Source organism: Ornithodoros turicata, chromosome 5 (assembly GCF_037126465.1).
Source record: "Ornithodoros turicata isolate Travis chromosome 5, ASM3712646v1, whole genome shotgun sequence".
Classification (NCBI taxonomy): domain Eukaryota; kingdom Metazoa; phylum Arthropoda; class Arachnida; order Ixodida; family Argasidae; genus Ornithodoros; species Ornithodoros turicata.
The window spans coordinates 34,678,311-34,696,730 of NC_088205.1; the positions used below are offsets into that span (position 1 = coordinate 34,678,311).

The 18,420-nt window shown below is 43.8% G+C and overlaps 1 protein-coding gene across 2 annotated transcripts in view; it reads left to right on the forward strand.

The window, feature by feature from the left end:
• LOC135394341 (uncharacterized) overlaps nt 1-18,420 on the forward strand; it is a 79,282-nt gene that overhangs the window by 52,577 nt on the left and 8,285 nt on the right. The window contains exons 13-15 of one of the 2 annotated variants that reach the window (XM_064625036.1): nt 2,284-2,356; nt 2,437-2,547; nt 2,654-3,884. The exons of the other annotated variant lie outside the window; for it this stretch is intronic. The gene's annotated coding sequence lies outside the window, so the exon portion shown is untranslated. Of the gene's footprint in view, nt 1-2,283; nt 2,357-2,436; nt 2,548-2,653; nt 3,885-18,420 lie in introns of those variants that run through there. 2 annotated transcript variants of the gene reach the window in all.

Consider the following 18,420-nt stretch of genomic DNA (forward strand, 5'->3'; position numbering starts at 1 on the left):
CTATGCGACGGTTCTGGGATGTGAAAACAGTAGGAATCTGGCAGTCGCATGGATGTACTTTCTACGTAAACGGGCTCTCTGTGAAGCTCCCATGGATATCCTAACATCCAATTTGCGATATCACCAGAATGTACCTGGGATATATATGGTTTACTGGGTGGGGTGTCATTGCCTTGTGTTTCTATGTGCACTACTCGGGGCTGACCGTTTCGGCTGGCCCAAACAAAAGGCAAAATTTAAACCCGGCATTAATTTTTCGATGTCCTCAACTTACCCACAGGGTGGGGTAAGTTGATAAAAATATGTAGCCCGTCATTTTTGGCTCGTACGAAATAAATATCTGGTTTAGCACCACAGTAATTTGTGGATCATTTCTCAAAGGTTTGGGGATTCAGCTAAAGGGTCTCTGACCAGAAGCTGGAGAGCTTTTTCCGCAGTGGCTACCTATAGAATACACAAAAGCAACTTCACATACGAAAATGCATGCCTCAACACCTCGTAGTTTTCGTAAACTCGAATTTTGAACATCGCGGTTCACGCCGACGCTGGCACACCTAGCGTCAAACCAAGAAAGCGTACGTATATATAGAAAACTCATCTGGTCATCCCACTGGGATGACGTCTCTCGCTCATGCAATCAGTGCGCAGAATGCCGTCACGTGATCGAGCACTACAACAACAACTTTCAGCAAGAACCAACATTTTTAGGCCGATATACCGTTGTCACAATGTCTGGAAATAAAAAGTATGTATATACTTTGAAATCTACGACCTGTTTTATAACTGCGATAATCCAATTAGGGACTTCCGTGGGAAGAGGAGCTACGAGCTACGACGACTTTCGGGATCCAGCGCGCTATTTCACAGCGTTCGCGTAGTGTGTGTATTTCCAAGTTTTCTTTATTTATATCTCTTGGAACAACGACCAGTTTATCGAGGTACACAGACTTCATTTGACATGCCTCGGTTGTGTCGTCAAAGCGAGATTTCTCGGCGGGCATTCAGTTCCATACGATACTGCGCGTTCAACCGCAGCGTCAGGTATGGTTGGCAGCGGATTTTGCCAATCGTATTTGAAGAATGTCCAGACTATGAGATGGACCCCTCAGTTTGAGTACAAAGAACCTCCGCCTATAGCAGTCCACAGTGCTTTCCTTGAATCTATCTTCCAAGACTGTTGCATCTGGACGTGACGCGGTCAGTGTCTTCTGTATAATTTATACAGTGATTACTCTCCTTGTGAGAATTACGTTGTGGCATGCAGTTGTTACGAGACCATTTACGCAACAAAGAAAAATACGGATTAAAGAAAATTGAAGTTTACGCACTAAATCAGAAGATTACTGTACAATTCCGAGTGTTGTTGAATGCAGGCATGGCAATGCAGTAAGCAACATCCACAGTGCGTAAAATGAAGCTGTGTATTCCGCATCTAGGTGTAACATTATAATTGTCACAGCAGTGTGCACCAATGTAGTTCATGACTTCCTTGGACAAGATGTGGAACCAAATGTTGGAAATACAAGGCAGGGATCAGGTACAAGTTTTCTTCTATTTATTTTCCTTATAATATGCAGCATACTGCACATAGTAAAGAAGGGCTCTGGATTCTAAACCAACGCAGTTGAAATCCTTAGTTTACCCCAAGCTGTACTATTGTTGTCTAATCTGGGGAAACACCACAGAGGGCAACTACGATAAAATTGCAGTGCACACAAAGAAGAAAGAAAGCCTGGTGTACGACAACCATGTCTACAGGTGCAATGTGCTGGACCCTCGTTGCAAAGAGGCCCACCAGGGGTGCCACTACAATCCATCCATCCAACCCCTCAGCTCCTTCAAGACATGCAAAATACAGTAGACAAAGTGTTCACTTGGAAATCACACATTTACACAACATTGCCTTGCAAATTCAGGATCTTTTAGCGCCATCCCAAACATTTGCCATTACGGTATGAAATCCACCAGTGTACCACCTTACAAGGTTCCACTGCTACGGACCAACTACAGAAATCAGCAGAAACCGTTCCTCTTCTGAACAATTTTTTTCAGCTGATTGGAAATGGCCTTCCTGTGTCCAGTTTCAAAACAGAGTTACACAAACTTGTTGTGGAGTTATTAGAGACAGGCCACTCTGTTATGTATTTTTGTGTGTGTGTGTGTGAAAATGTGCACAGCTCGGTGCAATTGTGTATTTTATTTATGTGGTTGTGATTTGCTGTATGCTCGTAGTGGTAATATCTCAGTTATCGCATTTATATGGCTTTTTTTTAACAATGTTAGGGTGATGACTTCATGGAAGTGGAAGGAACAGGAGAAGAAGACATCTGCAATGGTCATGACAGTTGTCCGTCAGGTGCGGGACCAATTTCTTTTATAAATGTGGTATATAGCGTGAAGTTGTTACTAACAAAAAGTTTTTTGTTCCCCTTAAAGGAATCTACAGGTGGTGAGCACGTGTAAGGAATTGACATATCTCAATACAACTTAGACCTGCCTGTTGCACATGAGATGTGTGACTCTACGTACACACACAAGCTTCTGCAGGTTCGATGCATGTATATTCTGAAACATGAAAGACAGAGTGCTAAAAATATATCTGAGGTGAAAAATTGAGCAGTTCATTGCAGTAATTCTATCCATTTATTTTCAGCATTTTGGGGAAAATATAGTGATGGCAAGATTACCTGTGTTGTACTGCCAGACCATCTGCTATCGGAGTTCCATGTCTAATTTATTATATATAATAGCTGTTTGAGGCTATTACATATTTATTTGTGCCTGTGAGTTCCTGTAAATGTGCTCTGCGGTGATCATACTGGACAGAGAGCTATGCCTGTATAATAACAGTGAGTAATGTTCTCCTGCCCATAAACCTATTCCTAGGATACATCCACACCCTTGGAAGTCACTGGAGAGGCGTGTTAGTTTAGCTCAATTGGTAAGGGCCTTGGATCGGTAATACAGAAGATGTGGGTTCAAGTCCTACTACTGGCTAACCTTTCCAGTGACTGCCTTCTTTCATAATTCATTTCTTAGGCACTTGATGCTTTGTATGTATTTGTGTTTTCTATGTGTTCCAGTCTCAGAAAATCAACTGCCATGTTCACAAGAACTGGAATATGCCTCTGCAATCTGGAACCCATCCCAACATCTCTTAATCGATAAAGTAGAATTTGTACAGAACCGCACAGTTTGTTGCTCGTGATTATCATCCTTTTTCCAGCGTCTCAGCCATTAAAGCCAAACTCTTTCTTACTCCTTTGATTACCAGATGAAAGGTATCAGGCCTGGCATTCTTTCATAAGTTATATAATGGTCGCACTCCTCCCCACCTCACTTACTGTCAATCCCCTCACAAGTTACTTCCAAGACTTGATGACCCGCACAAAGTATTTGCTCCACCTACACAAACAAAAAAATTCCTCTACTCTCCGCACCAACTGATGGTGTCAAACTGGAATGACCTTCCTGCCCACATGGCATCAGAACAAAATATATCGTCATTTATTTCCAAGTGCTATGATCGTTTTCAGATCGAATGAATTCCTTTGTGGTGAGTGAACGAATTTTGTGTACATCATTTTGGTATTTGTCTTTTTTGGATAAAAAACCTCCCCCTTTATGTGAATCCCTTCACAAGGGTCGTTAAAGTAAACAAATGAAGTGAACTTCGTGATACTTTCATAGTTGGAGCATTTCTAATGCATATTTTAAAACAGTGGCTGCTAAAAATGTGTCAGACACCATTACGAAGGCTGCCGTCTGTATCAGGTGAATCATGATTTTTCCCAGAAGCCCAATAATGTATGACGCTGCATTACATATGCTATTTTGGAGCAATCTCTGCAGACATATTATGAAGATATTATCTGAGTGCCACAATAAACTATATGAACCACATTTCATGTTACATCATCTTTGACTACAACATGCCTATACATACAAGATACAAGATACAAAGATACGCCCATACAAGATACAAAGCTTGGTTCCTCAAGGTCTACATCCTACTCGAATTGGGTGCGCACTTTGCACACAAAAGGAAGATTGAGAATGAAAAAATGGCTAGGAAGCAAGCAAACTGGGGTTTTTCATCATGCATGGAACATTGAGGTTTTCGATAGTCAACTTATGTAGTGAGCACTTCTGGAGGACTGAGAGCAGGAACCGGAGGTCACACACAGGGTAACCTGCATAACAGTCTGATTTACTTCCACATAACGATCATTAAAATACTTGAGGTGCTTAAACAATACTATTTGGGTGCTATCAGACAGTAAGAGTTTGAACAACACTTACGACATATTGACTGAATGGGTGGACAAAAGGATGCGTCAGAACAGGATTGGATTTGTGTCTGTGGTGGAATTGAGAGCCCAATGTAATTCTTACCAGGCAGAGCAGGCTGATGAGATGGTGCTTTGTGTCAGGGGTCAGCACAGTGGTTTATCCAGAATCCCAAGCATGGAGGAGTGTTGAAAAAAGTTCGGGCTGAGGGGGGGTCATTATTATAGTTGCATCATTACCGACATGTGTCTACAGCTGAAATTGCAAGGGCACCCCCTGTAGGGGGTACTTCCACCTAGCATCTTGGGTATTTAAAGCATGTAGTAGTTACTATGGGAAAGGCTTTGCGTATCCTGTACACCGCGCAGACTAGTATAACGATTGTCTTGTTTTTTTTTCAAGTCTGTGCAACATCCATCTCACGAACTGTTGGTATGTAGTGTACGTATCTATTTCCTGTATGAGACATGCAAGCTTTGAACAAAGCTAAAGCTAGTAGGACGCCGAGTATTAATTCAGCTGCACTCTTTCTGAATAAGTGACGAACAATAACGAAAAGTTCAGAAAAACTATTTTGTATTGAAACCAACCAGCTTGATTGTGCACGAGACACGTACGCTTCTTACTTGGGAATATGAGCGCTAGGTTCGTGCTGCCCTCGCAGTTCTAAATATGCTACTTTAAGAGCAGCTCCTTGCAACATAAGCACTCGACTTTTTTCGGCATTATTATGCAATGAACCACTCCGGCCCCTTTACACGGCGCCGTCAAACATGAAATTTACACAAACTGTTCATGTGCTTCATCGTGATGGATGCTGAAAGCTCATCTAACAGTCTGTCGTTGGAACTTCCTCTTCATGCTGAAGTCGATTCGCGGCTCAACATTTCAAAAGCAAAGCCTCCAAACTCTGCTGCACGTAGCAGGTGCCTCTCAGGTGCTGAAAGGTAGCTGAAAAGCTGACTTGTCGACTCCGCTGTGCTTCCACGTCCATATTGAAAAAGCACCCAGCAATACGGAAGTTGCGGAAACCACCCGAACTTCCGGTGTGGACTTTCCACCAATAAACGTCGCGGGCGTTTGACGTCATAGACATGGGAAAACCACTGCATAATAGCTAGAGTTTTGCGCTGATCGCACGAGTGGAGGGCAGAAATCGAAACCGCTTTTCGGCTCCTTGTTTGGAATAGTTGGCGGCTCCGCAGAGACGAAACGTTTCAGTTGTAACTTGGAGGCACCATGTAGGTTCGTTATCCATACAAACAAAGACATTGACCAGGTTCTGGTCAGAGACCCTTTAACCAATTATGACACAATTTAGGCGATTATTCTGACTGCTATTAACAAAATAGTTCAACTGTCTGCAACATAGACCTTACCCTAGTACCCAAACAGAACAAAACTCCCCATGGTGTTCCTGGGGATAACCTTTCCCGAAAATTCGGATCTCGCTGGGAGACAGACATTTTTCCGACGGACGCCCCCACATCTCCGAGTGGCCACGGTTTGGACTTCCTACGAATATCCGTCGTTTGTCCTCACAGGAAGTTACACGGAGATATCCGGATGTTGCACAGACTTACTTCTGTACGTGCTCAGGACCCTGCATTTTCTCATTATTATTCATACTGCTTTATTGAGTTGCCACGTAAGTGAACAGATTCTTGGTAGACCCGTAGGCGTTTTTTTCCACCATTTTCTTTCGGGTTCGGCCACTGCATCGTTGCTCCTTTTCGTTTGTTTCTCGTATTTCTGTTACGGACAATGAGCATGAAGTGTTAGAAAGCAAAAATAAAGACGTACATATACAATCTCTTAGAACCACGAAGATCGTTTAGAAAGGCAGTGGCATACCTTTCCAAAGTGAAAACAGATACTATATATATTGCTTGTCTCGCAAGCTTCCACAAATTTGAGAGTCCAGTTTGCCTGCGAGTCAAACTAAAAGGTGGGGTGTTTAAGTTTAACATGATTGCGTATACCAATAACAGTGGACTGAAGAACTGCTTGGCGCATTAACTCATTATGATGCAACATTTGTGTTTCTTACTCCTTTTGGTGTAAGGCGTTTAGTTCTTTCACTGAAAGTGGAACTCACTCCGCGATGCGCCTTGCCATGTTTCTCTCTCTCCTGCGATAATGCTCCACATAACATCCCGTCAGGGACCCTATTTGGACAATTCTTCAACCGGTCGTTACGGTACATCCTGCGGATGTACGGTTAGGGATGTTCATTCATGTAGCTCCGACCACCTGACATTCATTTCAGGACATGCATGTTGGGATCTATTTCGGGTAGGAGACTTCAACCAAGATGATGCCAAAGACTTCCAGTTCGCCTTGGATACTTTGTCCGTTCTGCCATCCCCAAAGGCTCCATTTCCACTGAGCGAGGAACGTGCGTGGACCACGTCTACCACACCACGCCTCTGCTGGACGAGATATAGATGGCATGCCACTTCACCGACCACAAGGCACTTCTCGTGTCTCTGCATAAGCACCCTCCCCCAAAAAAGAATTCACAAACGACATTTGGACACCAGACATGCAACAAATGTTCCACTGAACCGAGAGAACCACTCGAAAACACGAAATAAACAATACCAAAGAGAACTTTAATGTCTCATCCGTTACTTAGAGTGGCGCAAGCCTTCAAAAAACTATAATTTGGAAATGATAACGCGTTTCCAAAGGATCCACCAATGGATCTTCCTAAATTTGTTAAGTACAACCAGCTAGCCTGCACCTTATCTCTCCTTCAAGGTTATTAAAGAGACCATGAAATGATTCTCGCGAATACCGAGTACTCTGCCGGAAACGGTTCTTACGATCCATGCACGCATCTACTACTAACCCTAGTCAGTGCACCGGGGCCGCAGTTACCGCACAAAAATAGCGGGGCGCGACCGCCAGATACATTCCTTCAATGCTGTCTTATGTCATTAACATCCACTCCTCTCGGCCAATAGAGTATTTGCATGAGAATGCACAGCGCATGCGCGGCTCTCGTTCTCGCTGAAAACAGCCGGAACCATTAGACGCTACGACATCCTTGCTGAAGATTGTAGTGGAAGAAAAAGTGAAAACACTGCTCACCGAGCCGAAGTTCCGCCCCGTGCTATGCTGCGCATTTACACGGTGCCGGTATATCGGGTTGGCGTACTGCGCACTTAGCAGATGGCACCGTCAGCGTCTTTTCCTGTCGTCTTCTACGGAAGATGTGTTGCAGAATATTCCTCACGGTTATCAGTGTGCATGAAGATACGACGATGAGCGCTCACGTTACAGCAGAAAGCTATGACGTTTGGTGCATCTTCTGCTGTAGTATTCTGGGGAATGTCGCTCGTGTGAATACGTTCACGGTAACGCTACTACATACAATCTTCCCGTTCCTGGAATCCTTCAGTCAATGAGTGAGGCTACGCTTCCCGGGTTTCGGTACCAAAAATGTGGGAAATGAACCCAGGAACGATAACGAACAGCTTTAATGCAGAATGGCTCACACTCAACAACAACAAGTGCAAGAATCTTCTTCTTCCTCTTCTTCAAAATAGTGGTGCACAGTGGTGGTCTGGCATGGAATGGCACGGCGGGCTCCAGGGTCATGTTGTATATATCAAACGGACACCCAAACTTCGTACAGAGAGAAACAGCAGAAACAGGGTTTGAAACCTAAGATGGATGCTCAAAAAGTGAACACACGCAGTAGCTGGAACAAAAGACGCGAAAACGTAACCGCGGCGTCTCCTCACGTGGATTTGTTTTCAGCCAGTAGCAGACAACATTGGGGAGGGGACCACATTGCACGCAAATGGTGCGACGACCACGAGCACACCCCTCCGCGGTTACACGTGGGTGCGTGGTTTTGGTTTGGACAACAAACCACGCTGTAGTATATTTTTTGCCGAAATCAGTAGAAATATGGCGATACACAAATTGTCTGCAATGGAGGAAAAGATGATGTGACGCACAAAGCGTCTGGGAATCGTTCCGTACGTAGCAGCTCCCAAAAAGCCACCGACAGACATTTTCTGTCGAAGAAAGGAAAACGAAGAGGGGAAAACGTGCTTCGCTAACCATGCAGACAATCAACGGCTACGTTCAGCGGTTTATCCTGACTCGCCCTACACCCCCTCAAATTTGGGAGACACCCTCTAAAACTTTGTGATATTGTTACGACGACGACGACGGTGGTGTTAGCAGCGGCGGGCGCATGTCACGCGCATTATCATTCTGTCATTAAATCATTACCATCCTGACGCTGTGCCTCTCGCAACATTTGGTGGAGGTGCGGGGCACCCTTCGTTGAAAGCGCTGTTGTCGTGGCCATCGACGCCCCAGCCCCGACCCTATGACGAGACGACAACGAAGCCCCGAAGACGCCGAAGCCCCGAAGATACCCCAGCCCCGAAGACGCCCAACGACGCCCACGACGGCAGCGCCCAGTGAGGGATACTCTCGACACAGACCCCGTGGAGGCAGCACAGCGTCAATTCACCAGCGCCCCCTATCATCGCCCACCTGTACACCATTTGTACGTCACCGCATCGGAACACACCTCCATCATTCGCCCCACCGTTGCCTTGCTCATCATCGTCGACACCTGTTGTGCCCCCCCCCCCCATAGCATTGCATTCTCCATCTGTCGTGCCCCGGAGGCCACGCCTCGGGAGGGGGGCAATGTTACGACGACGACGACGGTGGTGTTAGCAGCGGCGGGCGCATGTCACGCGCATTATCATTCTGTCATTAAATCATTACCATCCTGACGCTGTGCCTCTCGCAACAATATTACATGTTATTTTGTGGAAGAGGATCAAAGTACATGGAAGTATGGTGTGACATCATACCCCACGTAACACACCCCCGGGGACAAAATTCTGGGTAAACCACTGGCTACATTATGCTTCCAGTGGGCTTCAGTGTCAACTATTAAATACGATCTTAGCTCCACGTTTGATTAAAACATATTTAAAACTAAGTTTGCTCGCAAATTTTTCTATTTGGTCGCCAAAGACCGTCCTCCCATCGGCAACATCACCTGTGTTTGACATGCTGGTGAGTGTCTTTTTCACTCTGTTCAAGTGTCTCTCTGTGCTTGCTTTCCTTTGTTGCCCAGCAGTCGTGCGATTTTTCTTCGTGTAACAGCGCTCGTTGAGCAATGCCCTAACATGCCCTGATCTGTTCTGTTTTATGATGCATGCTTTCTTTTGTTGATGCATCTAGCTCTGTATTTTTTCTTTTTTGAACAAGAAGGATTCTTGTTAATCATTCTTGTCTTGATGATGACGCTAGTGCTGCCGCACCCTTGAACTGAATGGGAGTAGTGCTAGAACGATTCTTAATAATTTCAAGATTAAATTAGTTCAGAAAGTAACCGCAAGAGGGACAGATGCGTGGCTTTTAGAGGAGAAAAAAGCAATGCGATTCAGTTCACTGCCTACCTCTCGGATTTAACGGACGTGATAACTTTGTCTCAGCTTTACGATTAGCAGTGACGTGCCCGTGCATGTCGGGCGCTGGTTTTTGTTGTCCGTGCGTGCCCGCCATTTTCTGTCTTCTGCAAAAGCTGCCTTGGCCTCGGGAGAGAGAGTAGCGTTGGCATGATTCTTAATAATTTTCTCATGAAATTAATTCAGAAAGTAACTGCTAGAGGGGCAGATGCATGACTATATAGAGGAGAAAAAAGCATTAAGATTCAGTTCTGCACCTGGCTGTCGGATGGAACGGACACATCGTTCTGCGCTCTTGGTGACTGCCGTCGTGGTGGACAGTGGGCTGATTTGTCGTGTAACTAATTCTTTGGGATGTGATAACTTTGTCCCTGCTTTGCTTGCAATTAGCAGTGACGTGCCAGTGCATGTCGGGCGCTGGTTGTTGTTGATCCTGTCCCTGCATCCCCACCATTTTTTATCTTCCGCAAAAGCTGCCTTGGTCTCAGGAACGAGAGTAGCGTTGGCATGATTCTTAATAATTTTGCCATGAAATTAATTCAAAAGTAACCACCAGAAGGGCAGATGCATGACTTTATAGAGGAGAAAAAAGCATTACCGGATTCAGTTCTGTGCCTGGCTGTCGGATGGAACGAACACATCGTTCTGTGCTCCATGTGACTGCCGTTGTGGTGGACAGTGGGCTGATTTGTTGTGAAACTAATTCTTTCAGACGTGATAACTTTGTCCCCGCTTTCTTTCCATTTAGCAGTGATGTGCCCGTGCATGTCAGGCGCTGGTGGTTGTTGTTGTCCAGGCATCCACGCCATTTTCTATCTTCCGTAAAAGCTGTCTTGGCCTTGGAAACGAGAGTAGCGCTGGCATGATTCTTAATAATTTTGTCATGAAATTAATTGAAAAAGTAACCGCTAGGGGGTGCAGATGCATGACTTTATACAGGAGAAAAAAGCATTATGATTCAGTTCTGTGCCTGGTTGTCGGATGGAACGGACGCATCGTTCTGCGCTCCTCGTGGCTGCTGTTGTGGTGGACAGTGGGCTATTTTATTGTGTAACTAATTCTTTTTGTTGTTAGCATATTTTACTCTTGCTTTTACAGCAGTTTGTATTCCTCTGTCTCGATTATGAGTGTTTTTCTCTTTGCAAGTCCAGAGCTGTCCTAACCTGCCCAGGCATGCCATGATGACGTCCCAGGATGTCCAGAACTGGTGGTCACAATAAGGACGGTGGCGCCACCTGGTGTGATGCCTTGCAACTAGATAGACACCTGTCTCTGTGCCCCATCGCCCCAGCGGTGGTCAGCGGCCGTTCCTGACCGCTTTCTTTAAGATGGCATCGTTGATCTTCAACTGAACTGCTTCTCTTCACTCTATTTCTATCAGTTTTTTTTATTTTTTATGACCACTGGTTTACTGGCAACGCACAGGGTGGTGTGGACACGAGTTAGATGCTCCCCAATTAGTGTGGTGACTCCCTGGATGGTCCCAATTACTGTGTGAGGTCCTGATTAGCTCTAATTACTAAATTAATGGTGTCCACATTCTCTATGCGTTGCCGGCAGCCAGTGGTCAACGCTTACTACTGAATCAGTCAACAAAAGATGTGAGGAACCTCTCAGCTGAGAGGGGCAGTGGAGTGCAGAGCTTGGCGAGGATAGTGCACTATGTCTGTGCTCTCATGCTCAGGAGACCGCACACATAACGCGTTTCATGGCCGCTGTTTTAGACACTCGTTGGACGCCTCACAGAGAAGCCTTTCCAAGAAGCCTTCTTTCACAAGCAGCTAACAATAAGAAAACGAAAGGCAGTTTCCCCAGTAGCCCCAGCCCTAGACAGCACAGCCTGGTGGTAGCATCCATACCAACCGATGTCTATTCAGCAAGTGAGACGGTCTGGAACCTTGGTCTGATGGAACACTAGGTGAAAACTTGTCGAAGTCGTATGCGGCATCCCTGGTTCCACTTTGTGAATAGCGGACAGAAAATACATGAACTCTTCAGTCAATAGAAAGCAACACGGTGCATAATTTCATTAAAATCTGAAACATGTTTGCGCACCACTGAGGAGAAACACAAGCAAGGGGACTAAGCAAACCTCTGCGTCTCCCTCTCCACTGTGTTGGCCTCGGAGCCAAGTTCTAACAAATGCACAAATTACAAACATATTGTCTGCTGTGCCTTAAAAAGCGGGAAAGCGAACGTGTCTTGTGCGAGTACACATTCATGGCATTGGCTCACTTGAAAAGAAGAAGCCGCTATCCTTAAGTTCGATCACCATTGATAACCTAATTGCTTCTATGTGGAAGTTTCGAGAAAAGCTACACATAGACCACGAAGAAAGAAGGCTTTCTCCGTGCAAACGGCGGAGAAGAAAATACCGTCTGTTAGAATGGGGACACAACGCTCTTAAATACCAAGTGTGCCGCACGCAGAATGGCCGCTGGCGGAATAGCCATCACATCAACAGACGTAGTTGAAGGTGGAAAGGGACAACTTCCAACCCCCAAGCAGCGGTTCCCGAGTGAAACGAATACAAGCAAATGAGTCCCGAAAAACAGCGAAAGGAACGGCCTCGTAACCACCCCATCGAAGATGCCTCTCTTTGCCCGTATTCTTTTTAAGCAGAACTTCAGCCTGCTGGAATATAGCTGCAGTTCTAAAATATTGTTCTGACAATATTGTACACAGGATGTCATTCCTAAGAAATTTTGTTTGTGTAACAACGCGAGCGCACACACATGCGTACTCATTGCGTAAACTGTCGACAAGCAACAAACAAAGGTTGGGCCAAGCTTGGTAATAGTTAGGCTTGCTTACATGGCCTTGGTTGGTACATCATTGGCCAACAAGCTTGTTTCTTGATACGGATCTGCACCCTGGCCAATGACTTGCCAAGCACTGGCCAGCCTGCATTGTACCAAGCTTGTGCCAAGATACAGACCAAAGCATCCCTGGGGCGTCGCTGATATTCATACTCAATTGTCTCACGGCCTAAGGTAACGATTTATCATTCATTGTTTGTTGCTCGTATTTCCCACACGGACTGTGAGTACGGCGTTTTGAAGCACAAAAATTTCCGACAACGGACAATGTGCACGGCGTTCAAAGTGCAAAAAATAAACAAAATAAAATAGAAAGGGATAATCATAAAATCTCGCAAGATGCCCGAGACCACTAGGACCAAACAACTCACAAAGAAAAGCAATTGCATTTCTTTCCTGAGGAAGAACAGATACCATGTATAGAGCAGTAAGTCTTGTACACGTTACTAAAAAAAAAGTAATTGATTACCGTTACCTTGTACGAAAAAGTAATTTTTTACCGTTACAAACTACTTGCCGGAAAAAGTAATGAAGTAACGCCTTGAAAAGTAACACGTTACTTTGCCAATTACTTTCGATATCTGAGAAAACGATATAAAAAAAGATAGAAAAAAGATATCCACAAAAAACAAAAAAGGAAACTGAGCAAAAACGAAGCGAAACGAAGCAAAAACGAAGTCAGCATTGAAGCAGAATTTATTTCATAAGACAAGTCACGGCAACAAGTCATTGCAGATCGTCGACATCGTCGTGATATCGACAGTATTCCGCACAAGACTGACAGGGGCTCATGGTCACAAGAGTGGCATTAGGTTATCGGGGTCGACAGTTCTGTGAAAAATGTGTCGAGAGGTTGAGGGTTTTGAGAGCTCTGTGAAAAGAGTCCCAACTGGAACTCCCACAAATGACTCATCAGGTTCACGGTACAACCTACAGTCCAGCTTACTGCATACAGGCCGGGTTACGGATAGATAGTACACATGAATGAGGAGAGGACAGTGGACTCAAAAGTACACTACACGTGCGGAACACTGTGGCAATTGACCTCGGGGGTCCTCGGGTAAGTAATTGTTGCGGTAAAATTCCTAGAGATAAGACTGCTGCCTTGCACCGAACTTGCACAGGGCAGTTGGTTTTGTCTTCTCGCGGCGGTGAATCATCCCATATATGTGTGTGTGCGTCGTCCCGAACAATGTGAATTCTTTAGTTTCCAAGTAATCGATTACTTGGTAATGGATTACTGAAAATTGTAATTGAATTACTCAAAAAATTACTGGGCCCCAAAAGTAACCGATTACGTTACAAATTACTCAAAAAAGTAATTGATTACTACATGTTTTCCCGCTCGTTTTAATCCATTGGTCACTCAATTTAATCCAAGCGCTACCCAATTTAATCCAGTGGTGAACCAAATTAATCCAGACACCAACCAATTTAATCCAAACAACACGTGTAAATGTATTCGGTGTATATTCAGTCATGCCATGACTGAGACTTCCATGATTTCGCCAATGTATCATGACTGGTTCAACAACCACTGGATTTTGCAGTGTCATGCGGTGTGTTATAACTGCTTTTTATCATTATGACACTTCATGATGATTTTCATGATATGCGCCATGAATCAATTTTATGGGACTATTGCTGCTTCAAACAGTGTCATACAGTGTTTTATGACTACCGACAGTCATTATTACATTCCATGACTATTTTCATGATATGCGCCATGAATCAATTTTATGGGACAACCGCTGCTTCAGTGTCATACAGTGTTTTATGACCTGACGACGGTCATTATGACCTTCCATCACTATTTTCATTATATGTTCCATGAATCGTTTTATGGGACTACCGCTGCTGCAAATAGTGTCATGCAGTGTCTTATGACTATCGATGGTCATTAAGACATTCCATGACTATTTTCATGATATGTGCATTGAACCAATTTTATGGGACCAGCGCTGATTCAAACTGTGTCATACAGTTTTTATAAGTACCGACGATCATTATGGCTATTTTCATGGTATCTGCCATGAATCCCTTTTTATGGGACTACCGCTGCTTCAGACAGTGTCATAAGTGGTTTATGACTACCGATGTTCAATATGACATTTCGTGACTATTTTCATGATATGCGCCATGAATCGATAATATGGGACTACCACTGCTTCAAACAGTGTCATACAGTGTTTTATAACTGCCGACGGTCATTATGACATTCCATGACTATTTTCATGTTATCTGCCATGAATCAATCTTACGGGACTACCGCTGCTTCAAACAGTGTCATGCAGTGTTTTATGACTACCGACAGTGATTATAACATTTCAAGACTATTTTCATGGTATGTGCCACGAATCGATATTATGGGACTACCACTGCCTCAAACAGTGTCATACAGTGTTTTATGACTTCCGACGGTCATTATGACATTCTATGACGTTTTTCATGTTATCTGCCATGAATCAATCTTACGGGACAACCGCTGCTTCAAACAGTGTCATGCAGTGTTTTATGACTACCGACAGTGATTATGACATTTCAAGACTATTTTCATGGTATGTGCCACGAATCAGGTTTATGGGACTACCGGTGCTTCAAACAGTGTCATAAGTGGTTTATGACTACCGATGTTCAATATGACATTTCGTGACTATTTTCATGATATGCGCCATGAATCGATAATATGGGACTACCACTGCTTCAAACAGTGTCATACAGTGTTTTATAACTGCCGACGGTCATTATGACATTCCATGACTATTTTCATGTTATCTGCCATGAATCAATCTTACGGGACTACCGCTGCTTCAAACAGTGTCATGCAGTGTTTTATGACTACCGACAGTGATTATAACATTTCAAGACTATTTTCATGGTATGTGCCACGAATCGATATTATGGGACTACCACTGCCTCAAACAGTGTCATACAGTGTTTTATGACTTCCGACGGTCATTATGACATTCTATGACGTTTTTCATGTTATCTGCCATGAATCAATCTTACGGGACAACCGCTGCTTCAAACAGTGTCATGCAGTGTTTTATGACTACCGACAGTGATTATGACATTTCAAGACTATTTTCATGGTATGTGCCACGAATCAGGTTTATGGGACTACCGGTGCTTCAAACAGTGTCATACAGTGTTTTATGACTACCGATGTTCAATATGACATTTCGTGACTATTTTCGTGATATGCGCCATGAATCGATATTATGGGACAACCGCTGCTTCAAACAGTGTCATACAGTGTTTTATGACCGTCGACGGTCATTATGACATTCCATGACTATTTTCATATGTGCTATGAATCAATCTTACGGGATTACCGCTGCTTCAAACAGTGTCATTGAGTGTTTTATTACTACCGAGAGTCATTATGACATTTCCAGACTATTTTCATCGTATGTGCCATGAATCAATTTTATGGGACTACCGCTGCTTGAAACAGTGTCATACAGTGTTTTATGACTGCCAACGGTCATTATGACCTTCCATCACTATTTTCATGATGTGTTCCATGAATCATTTTTATGGGACCACGAGAGTTTCAAACAGTGTCATGTAGTGTGTTATGACTACCGATGGTCATGACATTTCGTGACTATTTTCATGACATATGCCATGAATCAATTTTATGGGACTACCGCTGTTTCATACAGTGGCATGCAGTGTTTTTTAAAACATTTCGTGACTATTTTCATGATGTGTGCTATGAATCAATTTTATGGGACTACCGCTGTTTCAAACAGTGTCATACAGTGTTTTATGGCTACCGGTGGTCATTATGACGTTCAATCACTATTTTCATGATATGTGCCATGAATCGATTTTATGGGACTACGGCTGCTTCACACAGGGTCATCCAGTGGTTTGTAACGACCGATGGTCACTAAGCTATTCATAGTCATAAAACACTCTGTAACACGATGTGAAGCAGCTGAGTTACATGGAGTCGGTCATGGTAGATATCATGTAAACATGGAGTGTCATAATGAGCGTCAGCAATCATAAAACACTATAGGACACCGTGTGAAGCAGCGGTAGTCCCAGAACATGTTGGTTTCATCAAAATTGGAATATGCAGCCCGTGTGTAGAGTTCTCAGGGATATTTGTGTGACAGGGTAGAGTTTTTTCAGAACAATGCTATCAGGTTCATATTTAATATACGTGTTCGCAGAGCAAGTATGTCCGAGATCAAAAGGCGTTATAAAATTACGTTATTGGCAGTGAGACGTAAAACAGCTAGGCTTCTTCTTATACATAAATTATATAATTCTGGTTCTTATGTTACCCCGGCTCATTTTTCCTCTCGTCGTGTAGAACGTCCTTACAAGCTAGAATCAAAACTAAATAAGTTACAGACGCACATAAATATTCCACACTGCGACTGGGTGTTAGCGAATGGAACGACTTGCCAGCCGATGTTGCCGCACTCTCAGGTCATTGTTGCTTTCAGGTAGCCTCCGAGAAAATGTTCTTTCGATTGTAACAGTCAAACTTGCCTAAAAATTTCTATTTTGTGTATCTTTTTCTCCCACTTATGTGACGCTTTTACGTAGAGGGTTTTTAAGGAAATGAAATGAAACAAAATAACGTCGGTTCATGCCACCTATGATGGAAATTGTCATCTGATGTCAAAATGGCCGTCTGTAGTCTCTAAAACACTTGTGACACTGTATGAAGCAACGATAGTTGAATGATGCCGAGCTATGACCCATATCATGAACATAGTCATGAAATGTATTAAATACCATTAGTAGTCACAAAACACCATGACGTTGTTTCAAGTGCCACTACAGACTAAATCTGATGTCTTCAGAATCCCACCAAAGTTATGTTACTGAAATAGTCGTCTCACTTTACATTCCTGCAAAATATCTTTGATCTATGTGACGCGAAAGCCAGAGAAAAGTAATTTTTATCTTTGAGAATTGCGACATCATGTTAGGCTCAGACGGAGCGCCCGGCTCTCATCTGGCAACGTTGTTGCCCTTGGCGTCTTCCGTGGGGCTCACTTTTTGCTACCACATATTTTGCTTACATATTCTGCTACCTTCGAAAAAACACAAGGAGGGGGAAGACATCTATCCCATTTTCGCCTTTTTCAGTCAGCGTCACGTGACTTCTCTACCACGTGACCCTCCTCGGACTCCGGCGTCGTGGCTTGGCGAAGAGTGCCCTCTCTAGAACATGTCATTATCACAATTTGCGGTTTATGGTTACGTCACCCGCTCTTGACGTCATCGAAACTCGAGGAGGATCAGCGGACCTTAAAAAATTGACAGAAATGCACAGTGTTCGCAAACAGGATTGAAATTTCCTGTATAAAGTCCTTGAGTCACCTTCTTTTCGTGGACTACATAAAATAAATGCTGTTTTCTGAATCCGGAGTGGCACTTTAAAGCGGCGCTAGTCCCGTAAAATTGATTCATGGCACATATCCCGAGAATACTCATGAAATGTCATAATGACAGCCAGTAGTCATAAAACACTGCATGACACTGTTTGAAGCAGCGGTAGTCCCGTAAGATTGATTCATGGCAGATAACATGAAAATAGTCATCGAATGTCATAATGAACATCGCTAGTCATAAAACACAGCATGACACTGTCTGAAACACTGTAGTCCCATAAAATTGATTCATGGAGCATAACATGAAAATAATCATCCAATGTCGTAATGACCCTCGGTAGTATAAAATGCTGCGCGACACTCTTTGAAGCGGCGGTAGTCACATAAAATTAGTTCATAACAAATACCATGACTTAGTCATGGAATGTCATAATGGCCGTCGGTGGTCATAAAACACTGTATGAAAATGTTTGAAACACCGGTAGTCCCATAAAA